At 45.2% G+C, this 24,417-nt stretch overlaps 1 protein-coding gene across 1 annotated transcript in view; it reads left to right on the top strand.

Moving 5' to 3' along the window:
- The first annotated feature begins 14,426 nt into the window (after positions 1 to 14,426).
- Positions 14,427 to 24,417, top strand: part of LOC116831228 (delayed-rectifier potassium channel regulatory subunit KCNS3) — a 54,242-nt gene continuing 44,251 nt past the window's right edge. Inside the window, exon 1 of the mRNA XM_032791063.2 lies at positions 14,427 to 14,568. The gene's annotated coding sequence lies outside the window, so the exon portion shown is untranslated. The remainder of the gene's footprint in view (positions 14,569 to 24,417) is intronic.

Raw genomic sequence — 24,417 nt, 5'->3', positions numbered from 1 at the left:
TATTAAAATTCACTTTTATGCTAGTTCATGATATCAAAATCCACAGAATCACCAAGGGTCTGATGCTGCATTCTTGAATTGCCCATGCCCTGATCCTCTTTCATGTCAATTGGCCTTGGATTAGGCCTCAAAGAATTGCAGGATCAGTCCCTTGCTGTTGCCAATCTACAGTGCAGTGGAAACTTTAAAAATGTTTTCTACTGATTCATTTATTTAAAAATTCTGAAATGTTCTTGACTGCATCAGGATTTGTCAGCATCGATCTCTTGATAGGACTCTAAGTTGCCAATGGGGAAAAAGATAAATTCAAATTCAGATGACTTGTTAAATTGAGGTCTCCTCTCCCCATAGCTGCTAGCCATCCAGAAGGAAGGTAAATGTCTCATAGCACTTTTCGTAATGATTAAGGGATCACTCTGGCATTTTGCTCAACACTCTTTTCTTGTTGACTCAAGTTCTCATCTTGAAGGGCCAGAATGTGGCTGGCTTTTATTCAGGTGCATGGGGGTGAAATGACACTCACAGGGAACCTTGCTGCCTGGCATGATGACCGATGTAAGGACCCACCACTGCCTGAATACAGGGACTGCTCCCTCAGTGCACTCTAATGTGCATAGGAGGGACAGAGGCATGGCTCTGCCTCCAACCCAACCCCATATCAGCCTCTGGAGAAAGTAATTCAAAAGAATGGTGTAGGTTGCACACCACACATCTAGGATAGCTCAGGGAAGGGAAAGGAAGGATATTCCAGCGGTTAGAGGGCTATCTTGGAGTTGATTCAATTCCCTGTCCTGCCTCAGAATTTCTCTGTGATCTTGGGAAAGTCATTTAGTATCTGCCTCTCCGTTCCCCGTCAGTATGGTGGGGATAATAATAATACCCTGCCTTACTGGGATGTTATGAAGGTAGATATATTAAGAGATTATGAGGCACTCAGTTAGAAGCCATATAAGTTCATAAGATAGAATGTGTGGCCATGGAGGCCATATAAGATAGATCATGCTTTAGTGTAACTCTGCTAATTTAAATGGAGTCACTCTAGATCAGGGGTAGGCAACCTATGGCACGTGTGCCGAAGGTGGCATGTGAGCTGATTTTCAGTGGCATTCACACTGCGCAGGTCCTGGCCACTGGTCCGGGGGGTTCTGCATTTTAATTTAATTTTAAATGAACTTCTTAAACATTTTAAAAGCCTTATTTACTTTATATATAACAATAGTTTAGTTATATATTATAGACTTATAGAAAGAGACCTTCTAAAAACATTAAAATGTATTACTGGCATGCGAAACCTTAAATTAGAATGAATAAATGAAGACTTGGCACACCACTTCTGAAAGGTTGCCAACCCTTTTTCTAGATTTACTCTGCTCTGGTGTAATGGAGAGAAGAATTTGGCCCACAAAGTACGTTAAATGTATTACAGGAGAAAAATTCTGTTCTCATTTTGCCTTTTGTACATATTTCTCTTGACCTTGGGTATGGCTAAATGTTCACGAGAGGTGTTCAAAAATTAATTTTGTCTCAGGGAAATTCCAATATTTCAACATTTATTTTAATCCTGAATAGAAATGAAAAGTGTAAATATCAATATATCCCGAGGAACAGAAAGTTCTGAAAAAATTGAATTTGGAAATGTTTTGGTTTGTTAAACTAAATTGAAACGTTGTTTTGGTTCATGTTGACATTGAACTGTGTCCGTTGGTGCTTCTGTGATGAATTATGGTGAGCTGTAGTTTGGATGTCTCATGTCCCCTTTGGTCTTTATGGGCCAGGCTCCCTGGCCGGACTACATCACCCATGATGCACTGTGATCTTGTGACTGTCACATACATCAGAGTGGTTTAACTAGAGAAGAGACTGTATACATCAAGGAAGATGTAGCCTACTTGGAGAGCCGAGTCCCTGGAAGAGAATGGGGACATTACAATATCAAACTACATCACTGACTAGTCACTGCAGCAGGTCAGGCAGTCACAGATTAATGTCAAAATGGAATGTTCCCTTTAGTTTAAGAAACCAAAATATTTTGGTTTGGGATGACCTGACCTGAAATAAAATATTTCATTTAGATTTTCCCAATGGAAAACGGAAACATTTCAGCAAAATTGAAATTTTCCATGGGAAACTGCATTTTCCATCAAAAAAACATTTCCACTGAAATTTCTGATGACCTGACATTCACTTGCTATCAGAGCAAATAGACTGATACGTAGCTATTTCTTTAATTGTACAACTTGTGCCTCACAATGAAATCCAGCATTAACAACACCATGTAGAATAGAGAAATAGCCTTGCTGAATTTACAAAGATTCAGGATATAACCTCTTGCACAGGTGGTGGGGGTGAATGCCTGTTGATGCGACAAAGATCATATGCCATATGGATTTCTATTGTCACTGATATTAAGCTGTCTCCACCAACACTGATGAAGTTGAATCAACACATAGTTGAAGCTGGTAGTCGGTTGTGGTAAGATTAAATATAAATTGTGCCATTACCCGCCTGAAAGGAATTACTCCAATATTATAACTGAAAATTCTATGAAGGACTCCCAGACTCTAATACATATAACCAACCCCTATGAGAGCAACTTGGGCTGAGTCTGGTCTTACTGTTGATTTGCTGTGCTGAAAGTAGCTCCTTTGAAGTCAGTGAAGTTATATTAGCAGAAGACTGATGTACATGAGCCAAGAATCAGGTACTCAAATGCTAAATAGCTCTTGGCTCTAATTACATTAATGAAACCGCAAGAAGGATACAAAACTAGAGATTCTCAAAGAAGTCAGCTGTAGAGTTGGGAGTTGTAGGATTGGGTGCCACATGCCCCTATTCTCCGTGGGACTACTAACAGTAGTAAAGTTAAACATGTACATATGTGTTTGCAGGATTGGACCCTAAGGTGTAATGCAACAGGGGCTGGGGAATCAGAATATGACTTTCAGCAATCTGTTGAGCTCTACGATGGATGTAAAACCAACTATTTTCCTGTGTGAGCTAAGGGAAGATCTCCAGTGTTTAGCAGCAATAAAGTAACACTGTACAATTCCTACAGCACAAGTAATACACAAAAACAATATATAGTTCTAGGCCTCTAGACAGTAGAGGAAAGCTAATCAGAGCTTGGTGCTAAACAAATTAAGCATGAGTAGAACAATTTCATTCCACTAGAAGTTAGAGGGATTCCTTTTCAGTGTGACTTTAGATTAAATGGCAGCAGTCCAATGGGGCTGATGATACAGCACTTAAAACTCTTTGCTAGCCTCATCATATTACAGATATATTCATAGCAGTCCAACGGAAGTCCCAAGACTGCTTTTAGAGCTCTTGCGCAATGCTAGTGAATCCTATATTGTTGCAAAGGAGTCTGTTTTCAACTCCATAGCAGTCTCTTTATAGCATGGAACTGTATTACAGTGGGGACACTTTCTGAGAAAGAAGGAGAACAGGTGCTAGTCAGGTTGATTTTCTTCTTGGACACACTGATTTGAATGTATTAAATTCTTCAAGGCAGTGAGTTAGTTATTTTTGTCTTCAACGGCACTGAACATGCTTTTTGTGCACAACAAATGAATAATAAACTAATGGACTCTTTTACAAAAGTTTACACCAGTATCCAGGAAAATCCAGGTGCTTCAGGGATCATCCAGACGTCTTCCATGCATCTCTTGGGGCCAAGAAGCACAGCTGGAGAAGCTCTGTATCAGAATCCTTGATGCTCATTTAGACAATTGTCACACTTTGTGCCTCATTCTCCATTGCCCTGCATTGTAGGTACTTGTTTACACTGATACACGCTTCAGAACTTAAACCAGTCTCTAACTATTAAAGAGTAGGATGATACCTAATGTACAAAGGCAGATTATCCCATAGTTACCTTCTGTAGTGTTCTCATATCTTCCTCTGAAGCCACTGTTGGAGAAAGTATACTGAACTTTGGGTCTGATCCAGTATGGCAGTTCCTAGGTTCCTTTGTTCAAAGTGAGTGCAAAGTGGATGTCAGATGCTACCATTTTGATCTGGTAATTTCTTACAGCCACTCTGTGGCTGTGTAAATGGCTGTAGAAGTTGCACAGCAGTGGAGAACCCTTTCAGGAACAGGATTCAATCGAGTTGGAAAGATAATCGACTCCCAAGTGTCAGTTATTATTATTGCTGTAGCACCTAGGAGCCTCAGTCCTGGACCAGGACCCCATTGTGCTGGGTGCTGTACAAATACATAATAGAAAGATAGTTACTACCCCAAAGAGCTTACAACCTAAGGGTTTGCCTCCATGTACAGCACTACTGTGGTGCAACTGCATTGCTGTAGCACTTTAGTGAAGACTCTAATATGCTAACATAAGAGTTTCCCCCATCAGCATAGCAAATCTAGCTCCTTGAGACGTGGCAGTCATGTCAGTGGGAGAAGCTATCCCATTGATGTAGCACTGGGGGTTAGGTCAGTATAACTACATTGCTCAGGGGTGTGGATTTTTCACACCCCTGAGCAATGTAGTTATACCGATTCATGTTTGTAGTGTAGACCTGGCCTAAATATCAGACAAGACACACAAGGTGGATACAGAAAAACACAAGGAAAAAATGAGGCAAATTGTGGTAACATAACACTTTTCAGGGACTGAGGATTCACTGTGATAGGTACACTACACACATAACAAAAAGAATTAGTATCTGTCCAAAAGGGCTTACAGCTGAGCATATAATGAGCAACAAAAGATGGATACAATGAAAAGGGGTGGGTGTAGGTCAGACAAGCTAAGATCGAAATTATCACGTCATGTTACCCACAGTCACATCATACCAACCACCTAAATATTGCCAGGTGTTTTGAGGCAGGTGTTCCAGTGGTGCTATTGGTTAGCGCACAGTACTTATAGGGCAGTGCTGAGAGGTGTTTTGAGGCATCACAACAGAAGTGCATTTTAAGGAGGGATTTGAAGGAGGGTAATGTGTTGGCTTCATGGCATTTTTTATGGAACTATTCTCATGCACAGTGGGCATCACGGAAGAGAACACATAGCTGCATATGGGAAAATTGGACTAACGGCCAGTAAAGGCTTTGGCGAAGTGGGTTATTTGCTAGCTTGATATTGTATTATAGTTGATCGATAAGGTAAGCTACCACCCTTACATAAGATGTTTTGTTTCCCTCTAGTGGCAGCCACTGAAAAGAGAAACACTTTTCAACATGGGATACCTCTCAATGGACAATATTGCACATCTCAGTCACTTGCAATTCATCCTCTCTAAACTTGAATTTTTAGTTATGTTTTAATACCTGCTAATTAACACAATTACAAATTTTAGTTTAGCCACCACACAAAAGGTTGTTCCTAATTGTGTTTAGCTACTTGCGCTAGAATTTGCAGTTCTGCTAGTTAACACGTTTTAATTCATATGTGCTAAATCAGAACTCAAAATTCAATTATAGACAGCATGTATGTGAGAGAGAGTGAAAGAGAGAGAGCAAGCAATGCCCTGCAGTGCTGATCCACAGAGAAAGGTTATAGCAGCTATTCTAATTGTCAGTTAAAGGAACTGTGGTTTTGGAACTGAATGACTCAGGTTCTAGTCCCAGCTCCTTTGAGGTACGTGAGATTTATCTAGCAATCTAATAAATGATCTAGCAATTTATGCAGTCCCAGACCACCTCATAATCCTCAAATTTTTTTATGAAATTTCTAGGTTTGAACTTATTTTTTCCCCAGGTATATACAGTGAACACAAGACAGTCATGCAGAAGATGTGCTTCCTGCATTTATTTGGATTCACCTAGGCTCACAAGAATTGTCTTCCTCCTTCCATTATTCATGATCGCAGAGCAGGGTGGGAAGGGAATGTGGCTGAATGCTCTCAAATAGATATACATATGCTTACATCTCAATAATCAGTGCTGCATGCCTATACAGCAGTATTGATCCACTGCCTCCTTTCCTCTTAAGATCTGAAAGAAATCTTTAAAATTCTGTCTGCCTCCCTCACAGCTGATGGCTGACTCCAGCCACTGCAAGGTGCTCAGAGGAGGAGACATGTCAAGGGCTAAGAACTGAGCAGACAAACGAAGGAAAAAGATGGCGAGAATAAAATTTTAAAAAATATTCTTTGTATGAAAATAATGGAACTGGAAAGAGGGGAAATAATGAAAAAGAAATAAAGACAGGAAAAGAGGAGAATAAACAAATGGGGAGAGTTGAGGGCTACTGCTTTTGTGCTGCTCTCTGTTCATTTTATTGCTACCTCAGCGTCCAATCCGTTTTTCTCTCTCTTCCACCAGCTGCACCCTGCCTCATATCTCCATTGTGAGATCCCAGGGGAATGGACTGTCTTCTTTAGTTCTTGGTTGTACAGAACCTAGCACAATGAAACTCTGATCCTTGATGGTAGTTCTTAGGGGTCACCTCAACGGAAATAGTGATAATTGAGAAATAGAGACGAAAAAGTGGAAAGAACAGTGGTAAAAGAGGAATAAAGAAGAAAATCAAGGAAAAAAGAGAGGGAAAAGATGGAAAAGAAAGCATAGATTTATAGAGGGAAAGAGAAAGGAATTTAGGATTTTCTAGGCCCCACAGCTACCACCCTTGCACAAGATGTTTTGTTCCCATCCTAGTCGCAGCCACTGAAAGGAGAAACACTTTTCAACATGGGATACCTCTCAGTGGACAATATTGTGTATCTCTGTCACTTGCAATCCATCCTCCTTTGTTATATAAATGACTGAAATTGGAGGTTATTTTCAGATCAATAGAAAATATAACCCACCACTAAAGAATATAAAATGCCCTGAGTGTCTGTACATTTGTCTTCTTCTCTCCTGTGATAAAGTATTAGCTGGTGCAGAAAGACTCAATTGGAGAGGCAGTATAGTGCTGGCCCACAGAGCTTATTTGAGGATATTCTCAGGTACAAGTACCATAAGGGTTCTCTTTTAAGTATTCATAATGTAAGTACTGTACCATCTTTGAAAGGAGGAAGGGTGATTTTTGTGGTTAAGTTTTTAGACTGGGACTCAGCAGCCTTAGGTTCTATTCTTGGTTCTGTCGTGGATTTCTTGTCTGCCCTTGCCCCTAGAGGTATGTCTAAAATGCCCATGGCATCAAGCCTCAGAACTGAGGTCAGCTGACTCATGCTTGGTGGGCTGCAGGGCTAAAAATGGCTGGGTAGATGTTCAGGCTTGGGCTGGAGCCTCGGCTTTAGAACCCCCCTCCCTTGCAGGGTCTCAAACCCCAAGCTCCAGCCTGAACTCAAATATCTACATTGTAATTTTATAGCCCTGCAGCCCAAATCGTGCAAGGCAGAGTCAGCTGACACAGTGAGCCACGGTAGTTCGGCTCTTTTACTTCATGGTAGAGATAACTCATCTAAGATTAAGTGATTTAGGGTAAGCTAACGCCTTATCACAGGAAGAGGAAACAAATGTAATAAATACTTCCCTATCTCCCTGCCATATTGTGAGGATGAATTCATTAGTGAATGGAAGGTGCTTAGGTCAAGTTGTTCTTTATCATTGTAATCAAAGTAGAAATAGAACCTGTTTATTATTCCAAAATAAGTGTCCAAGTGTGCTGAAATAGTCATTGTGAATTAGAACCAATTTAGTTATTTCAGTGCAAGTTGTGTGTAGACAGCCAATCGTTAAGTTGATGAGCACTTTATCTCACTTTTTACACACCAATGTAAAAAAATAAAGTAACTTCAATAGAGTTCCTGTGGTGTAAATGAAAGAAGGATCATCTTCTTTCTATAGTGCAAAGTGATGTAAATCTGGTTTAAATTAATCAGTTTATATCCAGACAGAGAGGGAATCCAAACGAGATTCTGCAGTCAGCAGCAGGCATGACCAATGCTGCGTGCAACTTATTAACTGACAGGTGAGTGTTCAGGTGGCTTGTTTCTTAGTATAATAGAAACAAGTGCATCCATGTAACTATTAGTGCAAGGACTCCAAGAGTGGCTTGTTGTGCCAGCTCACAGGCTGGAGGAGAATGTACAGGATAGTAAGAGTACATGAAAGGCCTCAGTTACCACAATTTATCCCCATTGGCTCTAGTTTTCAGTTAAAAATCTGACCACGCAAGGCATATTTATTCCCACTTTATACTCCAACTGTGCTGTTTAAATTATGAATGTTCAATAGTGGAGAACATTGATTCCATTTGCCTTCAGTGGTTTGTACTGGCATATCGGAGACAGGATTTGGTTGAATGAAGGCAGTTTAGGAAGGAAAGCAAATAGGGAAATGTGGGGGGCAAGCGCGCAGGGATGACAGTATTTCACAAACAAGAGAAGCTCACAGCAACCCTCAGACATAACAGTGTTTGGGTGCACTGATGAATACATCTTAGGTTAGCTAGGGAAGCTGTTAAACTGGGAGTGTGTATCTAGTGGGGTCCTGGAGTCAGTCCTGGGTCTGATCTTCATAAATATCCCTTTTTTAATGATTCCTAACATCCTGTTTGCTTTTTTGACTGCCACTGCACACCGCGTGGATGTCTTCAGAAAACTATCCACAATGACTCCAAGATCTCTTTCCTGATTAGTTGTAGCTAAATTAGCCCCTATCATATTGTTTGTATAGTTGGGGTTATTTTTCCAATGTGCATTACTTTACATTTAGCTACATTAAATTTCATGTGCCATTTTGTTGCCCAGTCATGTAGTTTTGTGAGATCTTTATGAAGTTCTTCACAATCTGCTTTGGTCTTAACTATCTTGAGCAGTTTAGTATCGTCTGCAAACATTGCCACCTCATTGTTTACCCTTTTCTCCAGATCATTTATGAATAAGTTGAATAGGATTGGTCCTAGGACTGACCCCTGGGGAATACCACTAGTTACCCCTCTCCATTCTGAAAATTTACCATTTATTCCTACCCTTTGTTCTCTGTCTTTTAACCAGCTACCGGTCCATGATAGCACCTTCCCTCTTATCCCATGACAACTTTAATTTATGTAAGAGCCTTTGGTGAGGGACCTTGTCAAAAGCTTTCTGGAAATCTAAGTACTGATGTTAGACTTACTGGTCTGTAATTGCTGGGGTCACCTCTAGAGCCCCTTTTAAATATTGGCGTTCCACTAGCTATCTTCCAGTCATTGGGTACAGAAGCTGATTTAAAGGACAGGTTACAAACCATAGTTAATAGTTCCACAACTTCACATTTGAGTTCTATCAGAACTTTTGGGTGAATGCCATCTGGTCCCGGTGACTTGTTAATGTTGAGTTTATCAATTAAGTCCAAAACCTCCTCTAATGAAACTTCAATCTATAAAACACAATTCCTCAAAGATTTGTCACCTACAAAGACAGCTCAGTTTGGGAATCTCTCTAACATCCTCACCCGTGGAAGACTGAAGCAAAGAATTCATTTAGTTTCTCTGCAATGACTTTATCATCAAGTGCTCCTTTTTTATCTCGATCGTCCAGGCACCACTGGTTATCAGGCTTCCTGCTTCTGATGTACTTAAAAAAAACATTTTATTACCTTTTACTTTTTGGTTAGCTTCTTTCAAAAACTCCTTTTTGGGCTTTTCTTATTAACATTTTTACTCTTAATTTGGCAGTGTTTCATCCTCCTTCATGTACCTCACTAGGATTTGACTTCCACTTTTTAAAAGATGCCGTTTATCTCTCACTGCTTCTTTTACATGGTTGCTCTTTTATTGTTAAGCCCACAGTTGGCTCTGTTTTAGTTCTTTTACTGTGTTTTTTAATTTGCGGGTATACAATTAAGTTGGGCCTCATTATGGGTGTCATATGAAAAGCGTCCATACAGCTTGCAGGATTTCACTCTAGTCACTGTACCTTCTTAATTTCTGTTTAACTGACCTCTATTCTTTGGGCATAGTTGTCCTTTCTGAAATTAAATGCCACAGTGTTAAATGCTGTTGAGGGCTGTTCTTCCCCCACAAGGAATGTTAAATGTTATTATATTATGGTCACTATTTCCAAGCAGTCCTGTTATAGTTACCGTTGGACCAGAATCCTGCATTCCACTCAGGACTGAATCTGAGAATTGCCTCTCCCCTTGTGGGTTCCTGTACCAGCTGCTCCAAAGAAGCAGTTCATTAAATGTTGAGAAATTTGTCCTGCCATTTGTCTGAGTGACATGTACCCAGCCAATAGAGGATAACCGAAAATCTTCCCTCACTATTATTGAGTTCTTTATCTTTGATAGCCTCTCTAATCCCCCTTAGCATTTTCATCATCAGCTATCACTGTCCTGGTTCAGGTGGGGTCAAAATAATAGATTCCCTACTGTTATATTTCTTGATTAGACAGTGGAATTACTATCCATAGAGTTCTATGCGAACAGGTGATCATTTAAGATTTTTACTTCAAATTTATTCTACATTTTTCTTCACATATGGTGGCACTGCTGGCCCACCTTACCATTATGCAAAGTAAGCAGCTGCAGTAGAGCCCCAGGAAATTTGCACCAAATTCCTGGTGCCCCCTGCACACCTTCGTGTGCCTCCAGCGCCTGCTGCTCCAGCTCTTCCCCAGGGCCTCCACTCCTGCTCCCCCTGCCTCTTCCTACCTCCCCCTGGGCTCACCCCGACTCCCCTGAGGACTCCAGAAGCTGTCAGCGTCTGCAGCACGGGTAAGTAGAGTGACAGGGCCCCCCCCCAGCCCTGCTTTCGCCTCCCCTGGCTCCCAGCTTGCACCGCTGGCAAGTTGCTGGGGGCGCCCCCCTCCCCTCAAGCCGGAGCCAGGGAAGCAGAGCAGGCTGGCGAACAAGTCACTCCACTTCCCCGCAGGAATGGCCAGCCCCTCTTCCCTCACATCCCCCACAGAGGCCTGGGCAGCTCCCCCCGCTGAGGCCTGCGGTGGGGCCCCAACACAGCCCCCTGGGCGAGCCTGGGGCCATTCCCCCCCGCAGAGGCCTGGGCCCCCACAACCCACTCCCGCCATGGTGAAGCTGCGTAGGGCACCAAAATAGCTTAGGGACGGCCCTGGTGCCACTCCCCTCCCTCCTGCATGACCTGTTCTGTCCTTCCGAGGTTACAAAATATATCAGAATGATTGTGTCCATTTGATTGTCCTCACTCACCAGGTTTCTGTTGTGGGCCAATGCCTACGAAATTTTGATTTGGTAACATTTTAGATCCATTTTGCGCTATTGTTAATGACTGCACAAGATACATTGCAATGAAAAGTCCACAGTCTGAACCAAATTTTCCCTTGGTTAACTTTTTCCATTGTCATATACAGTGCTGTGGCCAAGTCGGTCCCAGGATATTAGGCAGAAAGGTAGGTGAGGTTATATCTTTTATTGGACCAACTTCTGTTGGTGAGAGGGACAAGCTTTTGAGTCACACAGAGCTCTTTCTTTAGGTCTGGGAAACATGCTGCTCATCGAGGTGGTTTTGTCAGCATAGCAGTGGAGTTAAAGCAGCAGGAGGAGCTTTTCAGTGTGTACATCTCCATTGTTTTGTCGATGAAAGCTGACATTTGTTGGCAAAACTGTGCAGTACAGACAAGGCCTAACTCAGAGCACCACAGCTAAATACAAATAACTATATACAAGTACTTATACAATATAAGTAATTCACACATATCAAGGTGAAATGACCCATTAACACTCCTCCAGTAATAGGAAGGAAAGGAAGGAAGGATGGAGAAAAGCAGGTGTGTGTATGTGTGGATTGTGTGTGTATAGATTGTTATAATAAGCCATAAATCCAGTGTCTCTATGCAGTCCATGATTTTTAGTGTCTAGGGAAGTTATGAATTTAAGTTCCCAGGCTCGTCTTTTGAAAGTGTTGTGCAAGTTTTCTTTGAGGATAAGGACAGATAGGTCAGCTATAGAGCGATTGCTTTGTGAAAAGTGTTCACCCAAAGGTGATGTGAGATAGGCATCCACATGCCTAGAGTGAGGCAACAGCATGCATGCCCAGAAGCAGAAACATAGGCGGGTAGGGAATTTTTACCCTGAAAACTTAGGCGTTGAGTATGTTTAGATACCTACCAGCATGGATGGTGGGTGAACCCCTACTTTGGAGAAGCTAGCCCACCCCTTCCTCCCAAAGCCCTGTCGCCCCACATACAGGAGCCCTGAAACCTGCCCCTCTCATAAAAGGAGGAGCCCTGGCCAGCACCAGTGCTGGGCTGAGCACCAGGCCAGCCCGTTTCCCCCACACTCGCCAAGCCAGGCTGAATCCGGGCCAGCCCCCACCGAGTGCCAGGCAGAGCCAGTGGTGCCCTCCCCTCCAAAGCCGGCAGCCTCAGTGCCCAGCTGAAGCACCTCACTCCCTCACCAGACCCCCGTGCCCGCTGCTTGCTTGCAGCGTCCCTCCCTGCCCCTGAGGAGAAGTGATGCAGCGAGAAGTGGGGACCTAGGTGGGGTGGTGGAGTGCAGGTTGGCAGGTGGCAGCAGCAGCAGACAGTGGAGGCCTCAGGGAAGGGGCGGGGCCACCATGGCCCAGGTGTCAGTTGGAGGCGGCTGCATCAGGGAAGGCTAAACCTTCTCTGATCTATTATACCTGCTGGCCAAGCCTACGAGGTTCAGCAGAAGTTTTGTGGATCACAGTGCTTTCAGAACTGGGATTTAGGCACCTAAACCCAATATTTACACATCTAAATCTGTGATTTAAGTGCCTAAATTCCACTGAGGATCTGGGCTTAGGTGTCTAAAAGTTAAGTGTTGCAGTGCTGAGCTCAGGAATGTCCCAGGCCTTGTGTACTGTAGAAAGCTGTAGCAAACTATAGTGTGGATCCAATTATACCAATACAAACAGGTTTATACTGGTTTGAAGATTATCCTAAGCATAAGAAGAATTTCTGGAGTGGGGGAAAATCTCACACATTCCAAATGTTCAGCACTGTGGGTAGAGTATACATTTCCACAGCTTATAAGAAGGAGGAAAACATTTATATTTCCTAAAAAGAATTTTTGCATGTGTAATCTGGATATTGTGTGAGACAGTATAGTGTTTGTATGCGTGAGAAAGTGTGTATGTAGTGTGTGTGTATAGTGTCAATGTCAGTGTGCAGTGGGTGTGTTCTGAGGGATGGCAGTTGTTAAAATAGGCAATCACAATCAAATGTAATTGTATTCTAAATGATATTCAGATCACATTTATGTTAATGTATGTTTTAAACACTGTGTGCCCTATAAGCGTCATTACTTTGCACTCTGCACCATCTCCTCTGCAAATGAAGCTATTTGTTTTCCACATTAGTAAATCAGCAGGTTGAAAGCTCTTGTAATTCAGTGTTTTCATTATACATGTGATGCTCAATACTATTGTTGAATAAGAGGAAAAAGGTAAAAGCTGGATCCTGGTTTTTTTGGTCCCCAGCCCTCAAATTCCACTGGGCATATACACAACAAATCCAGCTACTCCAGCTGCACCAAACTAACAAACCTTAATGCATCCCAATACAACAGTATCTCAAACTCTGATCTGGCACCTTGATCCAGTGAGTTTTTATGTTAGGATCCAAATTATTCTGATGGACCAGGAGAAGCTGCATGTGTACTGAGTTCAGACAATAGAAGAAGGTATGTACCCAAAAAATTAGCAGGATCCAGGTTCCAGTTGAATTTGCAGCTTTCCTGTACCAGGATGTGTTGGGATCCAGTTTGGTGGAATAGTAGAAGCAAGACTCGCTCTCTGTTTTGAGGCACAGTTTATTTTGGAGTCGACAGAAACAAGATCTGTGTTTTAATGGCGCTGTTGAGCTGGGAGGATGCATCAGGATCTGGCGTTTGAGCGGGTACAACAGGAACAGCTAAACATGAGCGTTATTCATATAGTAGAATTAGGGTTAGTGGGGTAAAAATGTAGCTGGATGCGGGTGGCAGTTGTGGGGCTGCTGTGCCCTGATACGATGTGCTCCGCGTTCCGGCGGCACAACAGGGGCAGAGATACTTGTTCTTTGTTTAGATTTTAAGGGCGGGGGGAGAGCCCCAAATCGGCGGGATACAGCTTCTTACCTCTTCCCCTTCTGATGGGAGGTTTCTGATTTCCCCTCGTTGGCTAACACGTGCTGGGGTAGGGCGCACGGTTCCCACCAAAGACCCCAACACTTCGCAGGGATCTGTGTCAGGTGATCTACTTTAACTGTCCCCAGCGGTAAATACACACACACGGTAACAGAGCAAGTACTCAGTCCCGAAGTCTAATCTGACGCCGGGGCTGGCTGGAGTCCCAGCGCCCAGGATCGCTGATGTTCCCGGTCCCATCCCAGCGGCGGCTTCACTTGCTGGTGCTTGAGGTCTCTGGCAGCCTCCTGTCTCGCACCGCTCGCTCTTGGTGTCCTCGGACAGCTCCCCGGGGGAGGGGGGGGGCAGGCTAAGTCCTGGGGGCGGCGCTGTGTCCTCAGTGGAGGTGCGCACAGCCCAGCCCGAGCTGGCACACGGCGGCCAAGGGGCTGGGGAAAATCCAATGGGGAGGGCGCCTCTGCGTGCCTAACACCGCCCACCTCTCCCTGCGCATCTTCCCCCCGCCGCGGCGCGCCGCGCTGAGCCTAGCCGGGCCGGGCCCAGGGCTCGCTGCTGGAGCGGGAGAGACGCGTGGATGGGCCGCTCAGCTCCGCGCCGGGACCAGCCCCGCCCTCCCCCAGGTATGTCTTGTCTAGCCGGCGGCTTTGCCTTTCAAGCCGGGCCGCCCCTCCCCGCTCACCCCTTATGGCGGGGAGCCCCAAACTTCCAGCGGCTGCCCCCGACCTGCGCCACGGAGCGGGGCAACTTAGTTGGTGCCTCTCGGCCGCCCCCCTTCTCGCGCCGCTCCTCGCTCGAGTCCCCTACCGGAGCTGGGGCTGCAAGTTTCCGTAGAGCTTGAGGGGCTGCTTCGGTTGTCCTCTGCTGCTGGATGCCTGGGGACTGTTCATCCCTCCCCGCCAGCCTGCCCTGCGCGCAGGGAGCGCCGCTGGCTCTGCCCCGGGGCCAGCGCTGATCAGTTAAGACAAATCAAGCCCCCCCTGAACACGAGAAAGCCGCTGGCTTATATTTGGGGCTAGCAGAGCCCTGGGCTGCCCTCTGTTAGAAGAAACGCCTGCTTTGCGTGGAGCCGGTGGGCAGTTGCGGTGATTACTCCCGTCTGATGTTGGACGGGAGGCTGGGGCTTAGCTAGTTAGTTTCACTGCTGCTGCTGAGAATGGTCACTCTCCAGGGCAGATCAATAGGTACACAGCTGAGTCCCTTTCGCATTGCGGAGCTCAGTCTTTCCTTCAGTCCTAGCAAGAGACTGACCAAGTGGATCTGAAGCAGCTCCCGTGCCCATGGAAGGCAGGCTGAGATCAGACTTGCTAAACTGGAGGTAAACTCCTTGTTTGTGGATCAAGGTAGTGGTTTTGTTTTTTAAAAGTGTCTTCCTCTTATAATGAAGAATTTAAATCTGTGTTTCAATGAGACAATGACAATCCTCATGGATCACTTTCAGAACTCTTTTCCAGGGATCACAGTCTGAGAGCCCCATTCCAACACAGTTTATTCTTGCCTAATGCAAAGTACAACTGCTGATTGCTCTCTGTGAGCTATAGTCTTAAACAGAGTACCAATGACTTATCTAGCAGGAGGGTGTACCTCAAGATTTGAACAGCAGGAGTATATTGATTCCATTACCAGAATTTATGGAGCTACCAAAAATCCTTTTACCACAATTACTTTCCCAGAATTAAAGTTCTTATCTAAGCGTCTATCAGTAACAGAGGTCAAAAGAGTTGGAAAGATGGAGTAAGTTAGAGTAACTTCTAAATAAGTGCAGTAAAAACAGTGTTGCTTACCTATAGATACAATTCTCTGTATGTAGTCATGCACCAATTCTTTTTTTTGTTTTTGTTTTTTATGTGACTAGTGATTCTGGGTGCTTCGGTTTTTGGGTGTCCAACATGAGATGCATTAAAGGAGACTGATTTTTCAGAGGGTGGGCATTCTGGGCAATGGTTTCTTATTTTAGCCATTTTCCTTGATCATGAGGACAGTATTTTAAGAAAATGTATCCCTGTTATAATCAACTAGAGTTGAATCATTGGTTTTAGCAATAACTGGCCAGGTTTCCCAGAAGTTTGGCAAGAAACAGCTGGCTTTACAACTTTGCTTAGTGTGTTACAGAATCAGTTAGGGGTGCTGCCAGTTTGTCACCAAGCAATTATTCATAACAAGAGAAGAGAGATCTAGGAAAAAATGTCCCCCAAAGCCCATGCTTGGATTGAATTGTATGGGGGGGGGGGAATGTTGGTTAATGGGGGAAAATCTGAATTTTGAATATTTTCAAGATTCTTTATTTAAACTAATAGTAAAAGCAGGGGTTTAAGCAGGATATTATGTCCTGAAAAGACTTCTTTAAAATATGGTGTTAATTTAAATTTTTCATAGCTGAACAAACATAAAGGAGAGCAACACCACTTGATTTAATTGAAAGTGAAGAACAATTTAAGAAAACTTATTTAAGTAAAATTGACTAAATATATTGATAATTTAGGATATAAAGCAGTTTTCTAAGAGGAGCTAGTGAGTGCATTGTTCCTCATTTCCTCCTGCCGGAGAAAGTAAGCGTGTGTGTATAATTCATAGCACTAAGCCAAGGATGAGAATGTCAGCAGTCCTTCAACAAGATGTCCTTAAATACAAGCAGAAGAAGGGGAATGAGAAGGGATCAGATTCTCCTTTCAGTTACACTGATGTCAATCCAGAGTAACTCCACTGAAGTCAATATTTATTCTAGATTTATGTGAGATCAGAATTTGCCCTAAAGTATCCTTTGCACCAAAAAAACGGTAATCCTACACCAAGAAACATTGCCTTTGTGACTACTCCAGGCATATCAAAATTTCCCAAGGGAAGAATAAAACAATCAAAAGCCAGAGTGAATAATAAATCAGGCAATCAAGATAACCCTAATAATTTAATTACAGTTTTCGAAGAATAATGGTAACAATCAAGTCAGGAAGTTAACATCAACACTAGGGGCTTGATTCAGCCCTGACACAATGAATGTCACAGAGGCCCAAATCCTCAAGGATATGTAGACTGTTAACTTCTACTGATTTCCTAAATACGTTTGAGGGTCTGGGCCGTTGTTCCTGGGTGCAAAAAGTCTGCTTGGAGTTGAGATGGAGCTGTACAAGGCACCTCAAGCCGCTGTTCCACCAGGGAACTTGCAAGTGGTTGGGGAGGTGGCATTGCCAGGCTTACTGTTATACTGATGCAGCATATTCCCTTGATAGCCTCTGCCACTGGTGCTCCCTATGTATGAGAATGTTCTGGCAGAGCCCCTGCATCAAATCAGTGTTGGAAACACAACCTGCCCTCTCTCTCAGGATGAGTATCCTCCCCTAACTTGTAGCTGCCTGCATTCCACTCCAGTTTTATTTATACCCCTTAGTGCCAACAGAAGTGAATCAAGCTCTTCATACCCAGCCCTTCTAATGTAAATTAACTGCCCGTTAGCAAGGAGATAAGGGCTTTTGTGTGTTTTTGTTTCTTTTACCCTTCAGAATCTGTATGCTGTGTTGGGGCTCTGACTGCTCTAGCTTTAGCAGAGGAATAGCTGGTCTCCCTCCATCCTGACTATTTATAAACAGGCCACTCCTCCTGTTTACCTTCCTCTGAATCCCTCTCAGATTCTTTTAAGTTGTTCGGCAACATCCCTTCTGTGCCTAGTCTTGCCATTTGAAGAATGTGATTACCTGCCACTAGGGCATTTACATTTCAAAAGACCTGCCCAACTGTAATAGAATTAAATAAAAGACTCAGATCCCCAAAGCCACATCATTCCCGCGCTCTCAAACTTTAGAGTTGTGGCACGTCTGCCAGGAAAACACAATAAAATAAAATGGAGGCTCATGAATAAATAAGTTATTCTACTAGCCTACTGTTCGTTGGTATTTTCTAGCTTATTTTTTCTCATAGTTCCATCTTTTTGCTGCTTTTTCTTTCTCTCCTCCCATCTCCCATTTTCATTAACTTCTAATTCTGTTCAGTGGCTTATCCTTTTTTTCCCGTTCTTCCTGTTTTGTGTTTAGTCACCCTATTCTTTTCTGTTCTGTTCTTCAAAAACAAAACAAAATCATGCTGTTCTCGCTTCCTCTTTATAAAATATGTAGATCCTAGTCTGGTTCTTTTTAAATGGCCAAATTCTCAGCTGGTAGAAATGGTCTTAGGGCTTGGCTACACTCGGAAATGTGCAGCGCTGGGAGTTATAGCTGTGGTCGTACAGCTGTGTAGGACCAGCGCTGCAGTGTGGCCACACTTACAGCTACCAGCGCTGCAGTGTGGCCACATTTGCAGCAGTTGCAGCGCTGTTGGGAGTGGTGCATTGTGGGCAGCTATCCCACAGGGCACCTCGTCCCATTTCGGCACTGTGGGTTGTGGGAAGGGGACGGAAGGTACGGTCATTCTGCTTCTCTGTCCAACGCGCAACGGATCTCGCTCCGGTGCATTGCTTCCCTTTGCAGCCGTTTGTGCCATTGTGATCTGTTGCGGGATTCTGATAGAAATGGAGCCCGGGCTGCTGAGGACGTCTGATGACTGTGCCAACACATCACGTTTGGCAGTGAGGCTATTCCTTCAGCTCCAACGTGACAGTGAGGCAGTCAGACGATGAACTAGATTCGTCTGACGCTTCCTGCACAAATTGCTTGTGGCAAGTACATGGACGTGTCAGAGCATGGAACTCCCGCTTTGGCTTGGGAAGAACAAGCAGCTGAGTGGTGGATCATCATCATCCTGCAAGTATCTGGGTGACGCGAGCAGTGGCTGCAGAACTTTTGGAATAGAAAAGCCACTTCATGGGACTGTGTGCTGAGCCGGCCCAAAACCTGCAGTGCAGGACACGAGACTGAGAGCTGCCTACCTGTCAGTGGGAGCGGGCTGGCTATTGCACGTCTGGACGAGCTGCAAATGTCCAGACACTACCGATCAGCTCGCCGATATTGAGTGGAAAAGTGTCAAACCGTTCGGAATTCAGTTTGAACCGCAAGTTGTCAGGGCCATTAATCGATCCTTCTAAGATAGAAGCTGATCTCTGAGGGAAATGTGCAGGCATTGTGGGATGTGCTTTTGCCAAAGGTTTCCTAAACTGTGGATGGGGCGATAGATGGGTACCACATTATTCCTATTCTGGCCCCACTCCACAGGCCATCCGAGTGACATAAATGGACAGGGGGGATGTCTCTATGGTTCTCCAGGTCACTTGGCTGTCACCGTCGGGCGTTATACTGACAGCTTACACAAGGGCTGGCTGGAAAGGTTGCATGATGCACGCGATCTTTCGGAAACAGTGGCCTGATTCAGGACAGTCGCAGGCTGGGACTTGTTTCGCGACCCAGAGAATCAGCAGTGGGTGATGTCGAATGCCATGTGATCCTTGGAGACCCCGCTTACGCATACGTAATGCTTGCTCATGCAACATATACAGAAGCTGACAGGCAAGACCGGGTTCAACGTACAGGCGACCCGGTGCGAATGACGTGAGTGGCTTATTGGGCCGTCTCAAAAGCGCGCTGGATGGTGTCTTTACGGGAAGCTAGACTTGGGGAAAGCAGCATCCCTGCGTATATCGCCGTGCTGTAACATCCATAATATTTGTGGAAGGGAGGTGAACATTCAGGGATGAATGACCTCGAGGTCGCTCTTGAGGCTGTATTTGCACAGCCAGAGACGGGCTAAAGAGAGGCCCAGCACAGGGCTTCAGGTTAGTGGACGCCTTAAGGATAGCAATTTAAGGACTTGAAAGCCGATCAGCATATGTTGGTCGCCTTGCACAGGAGTTGATGCCAAAGGGTTACATGATTTGCAGTACATGCTTTTCCCCCTTGTGGTCAGTATGTTTCCTTGTCTGTAATTAATACAAAACTGTTATTGTAACGAAGACAGCCAAAATCTACCTTTCAATTAACAATACCCCAGTACCCACGACACACACCGCAGGGGGGACCGTGGGTGTGAACCTTGTAACCAGTTAGGGTATAGATATATTGTGCTGCCTGGCAGTGCTGTGCAATGTCCTGCTGTGCACTTTTCAGGATAATAGCATGACGATGCATGGTTGACATGGGGAGATTCAGAGTGCACGGTCCAATGGGTCATACAGGATGCTGGAGAAGGGGTTTTGAGAAAACAGTGGGGCACAACGGAGAGAGCTTTGGGATGGGGGGAAGAAAGCACGGTAGTGCTCTGCCTGCATGGCTACCATTGACTGCATACAGTCCGTTTGGCGCTCCAGGACGCTTATCAGCCGGTTTGTGCGTCTCTTGACAGCCAATTCCTTTCTGTTGTTAGCCTGTTCTTTTTTCCTGCTTTTCTGTTTCCCTCCTTCCTGCAGCCTCTTATTATGTCCGGAATACAGTATGACCCATTGGACCGTGCACTCTGAATCTCCCCATGTCAACCATGCATCGTCATGCTATTATCCTGAAAAGTGCACAGCAGGACATTGCACAGCACTGCCAGGCAGCACAATATATCTATACCCTAACTGGTTACAAGGTTCACACCCACGGTCCCCCCTGCGGTGTGTGTCGTGGGTACTGGGGTATTGTTAATTGAAAGGTAGATTTTGGCTGTCTTCGTTACAATAACAGTTTTGTATTAATTACAGACAAGGAAACATACTGACCACAAGGGGGAAAAGCATGTACTGCAAATCATGTAACCCTTTGGCATCAACTCCTGTGCAAGGGCACCAACATACTGTTGGCTTTCAGCTTAACTTGCTCCTTAAGGCGTATCCACTATCTTGAAGCCCTGTGCTGGCCCTCTCTTTAGCCCAGTCTCTGGCTGTGCAAATACAGCCTCAAGAGCTGACTCGAGTCATTCATCCCTGAATGTTTCACCCTCCCTTCCACAAATATTATGGATGTTACAGCACGGCGATATCCGCAGGGCATGCTGCTTTCCCAAGTTCTAGCTTCCCGTAAAGACACCTCCAGCGCGCTTTTGAACCGGCCCAAGAAGCACACTCCACATCATTTCGCACCGGGGTCAGCCTGGTTGAACCCGGTCCTTGCGTCTGTCAAGCTTCCTGTATTGGTTGCATGAGCAAGGCATTACGTAGGTATGCGGGGTCTCCAAGGATCAATGGGCATTCGCATCACCCACTGCGATCTCTGTCGGAAACCAAGCCAAGCCTGCCTGTCCTGAATCAGGCCACTGTTCCGAAAGATCGCGTGCATCATGCACCTTTTCCAGCGCAGCCCTGTGTAGCTGTCAGTTGAAACGCCCGTAGGTGATCCATCCAAGTGACCTGGAGACCATAGCAGACAATACCCCCTGTCCAATTATGTACTACGGGATGGCCTGGTGGAGTGGGGCCAGAATAGGAATATGTAGTCCCATCTATCGCCCCCTCCACAGTTAGGAACCTTTGTGCAAAAAGCACATCGCACAATGCCTGCCACATTTACCCTCAGAGAATATGCTTCTATACTTGAAGGATGCAGATTAATGGCCCTGACAACTGCGTCAAACTGATTCCAACGGTTTGACACTTTTCCCACTCAGGAGTTCGGCGAGCTGAAATCGGTAGCGTGTCTGGACTAAGTTAGACAGACTCGACAGACGGCAATAGCCACCCGCTTCCCACGACAGGTAAGGCAGCTCTCATCTCGTGTCCTTGCACTGCAGGTTTTGGGCCGGCATCAGCACACAGTCCCATGAAAGTAGGCTTTTTCTATTCCAAAAGTTCCTGCAGCCACTGCTCGTCAGTCCCCAGTACTTGCAGCGATGATGTGATCTCACCACTCAGTGCTCCTGTTCTTCCCAGCCACAAGCGCGGAGGTTCCATGCTGCTGAGCACGGTCACATACTGCCACAAGGCAATTTCGTGCAGGAAGCGTCAGACGAATCTATAGTTCATCTCTGACTCCTCACTGTCACTTGGAGCTGAAGAATAGCCTCAACTGCAAACGTGATGTGTTTGGGCACGTCATCAGAACGTCCTCAGCAGCTCTCGGGCTCCATTTCTATCAGAAATCCAACGCAACAGACACAATGGCACAAACGGCTGCAAACGGGAAGCAATGCACCATCGAGCCGTTGCAGGCGTTGGACAGGAATAACAGAATGACCGTACCTTCGCTGGTTAGTGTCCACACCTGATGAGCAGTGCTGCATCACCAGCGCTGGTTTCGCTACACCCGAAGCCGAGCAGGAGTACAGCCAGCGCTGCAGCCAGGGAGTTGCAGTGCTGGCTGGGCTTCGTAAGTGTGGACAGCGAGTGAGTTGCAGCGCTGTAACCCCCTCACCAGCGCTGCAACTTGCAAGTGTAGCCAAGGCTTTAAGGTATATCTCCACTACAACTGCTAGAGCTGTACTGCTGTAGTGTAGACACTTCCTATTTCAACAGAAGGGTTTTTTTCTGTTTTCTCTGGGAGGCTGTAGCTATGTTGATGGAATAATTATTTTGTTGACCTACCTGCACTAGGGGTTAAGTTGACCTAATTAAATTGTACAGGGTCTAAAACTTTTCACAGTCCTGAATGAGGTAGCTAGATCAATCACATGTTTTACTAGACTAGGACCATAGATCTGTTGACTTCAGTGGAGCTTCACCAGTTCATGCTAGTTGAGCATCTGGCCTATAGTTTATTTTCTTATTCTCTCCTTCGGGCTTCTGTGTCGTTTTCCATTATTCTTTGCCATGATCATCATTCTCTCTGCTTTTATCTTTCTGCCCCCTTTGATTCCCCCCCCCCATTCTTTCATTTATTCTGTTCTATTTTATGCTGTGTAAGTTCTTATAATACCCTAGTCAGTGTTATATCTGAGCACTTTCAGACGTTCATGTGACTAGTATCTGTCACATGTGGTTCATTTTCTCTCTCAGCCTCTCCCAACCAAGAAAATACTTTGTGCAGTGTAGTGTTTTGGTAGGGGTTTTTAAAAAAATAGATCTGTACACACTGATCTACGTTTATGTTAGAGAAGGCAGGTCAAGGAATTGTGCATGGCCGGTCAAGGGAATGTGCCTTACATTTGGAGCTGAAGATGGTGAAGTTTGTGATAGTCCTTAGTTCCTGGAGAGTTTCTTCCAGTGTAGACTGCTCCCCAAGAAAGCTCTGTCTCCCACACAGACAAGCTTTATCCTTATGGTGAAGAGTTCCGTTGTGCCTCAGGAGTGGAGCTGTTGACTGTGGTTCTCATTCTGGGGCCTTAAGTGATCTTTTTAGATATCTTGGGCACAGGCCATCAAGTGCCTTGAAGTTAAGGACCAAAATCTTGAACTGGTCTCAATATTCTGTGGGAGGCCAGTGCAGAGAGTCAAGGACAGGTTTGACGCTTTTGTGGTAGCCTGTGTTGCTCAGGTGATATGCTGCAGCATTTAGTAGTAGCTCCTGTTTCCTAAGGGCTGACGGCTTCAGCCCCGTTGGTTCTCCTTATTCAGCGCTTCTCTCTGTCTCCCCCATGTTATACTGTCTGTTCCTCTACTGAGCTCTCCTGCTTCTCCCTTACTCCAGTAAGGTGGTGTATGTTCCCTTTGGCTTTCTTCCGTGTTCTCTCTATCCCATTCACCCACATGTATTCTCTTAGGGCCTTCCAATGTTCCATGGCCATGCTATGACCTTCCATTCTCCATCTTCTTGTGCTTCCCCACCCCTACCACAGTGGCTTATCCCATTTATCTCTCCTACTTCCCATTCTCTGAAGTGTTAATGTGAATGGAGGTGCGGCTCCCACTAACTTCTGTTCTACCCGCCTTACCTTGTGCCTCCTGGGGGAGGAGCCGGGAGACAGCCTGCAGAAGAATGGCCTTCAGGGACAGAAAATCCAGTGTGGTTGGCCTGGTCGGACTACATGCAGTGGCATGTCTGACGGGGATCCCTCACTGTAAGAGTGGATAGCAGGACCTTGCTAATGTGGGAGTGAGAGTATGCCCACCCTGTACAATCACACACCCCAGCTATGGAAATAAGAGTGGTTTTGATTGCAGTTGGCATAGAGCAAAACAGCTCCAGGTGGATTTGCATCTGAAAGTGAGAACTCAGGCAGTGAGAGCTGCTTGACCTCTGAATCCAGCAGCTTCAATATGAATTGCCATGGAACAGTCTCTGACAATGTTCCTCTCTGGCATCAGCAATACGAATTGTTGTTTTCTCCTGCATCCCATACATACTAATTCCTCTAGAGGAAAACAGTCCTTTCCAATCTGCAGGATGGATCTCGAAGCTGCAGGGTGGATTTCTCTTGCATAATTTGTTACCCCACTGGCTCTCATCTCCTTTCTCCTCGCTGAAGGGTTGGGAAAGTGGCAGCTCCATTTTCAGCCTATTGCAATGTCACCCTTGTACTTCAGTCCTCCCAAGCTGTGATTAAAGTAGATTGAAGCAGGAAGGGGCACTCTTGCTATACCTGCTAGTCAGGACCGGCGCTAGGGTTTCTGGCGCCCTAGGCGCCGGGACATTTCGCCGCCCCGCGCGCGGGTCTCGTGGCTCCGGTGGAGCTGCCGCAGGCATGCCTGCGGCAGGTCCACG

The sequence above is a fragment of the Chelonoidis abingdonii genome, chromosome 3, assembly GCF_003597395.2.
Source record: "Chelonoidis abingdonii isolate Lonesome George chromosome 3, CheloAbing_2.0, whole genome shotgun sequence".
Taxonomy (NCBI): Eukaryota; Metazoa; Chordata; order Testudines; family Testudinidae; genus Chelonoidis; species Chelonoidis abingdonii.
This window is presented reverse-complemented; position numbering and strand designations above follow the sequence as displayed.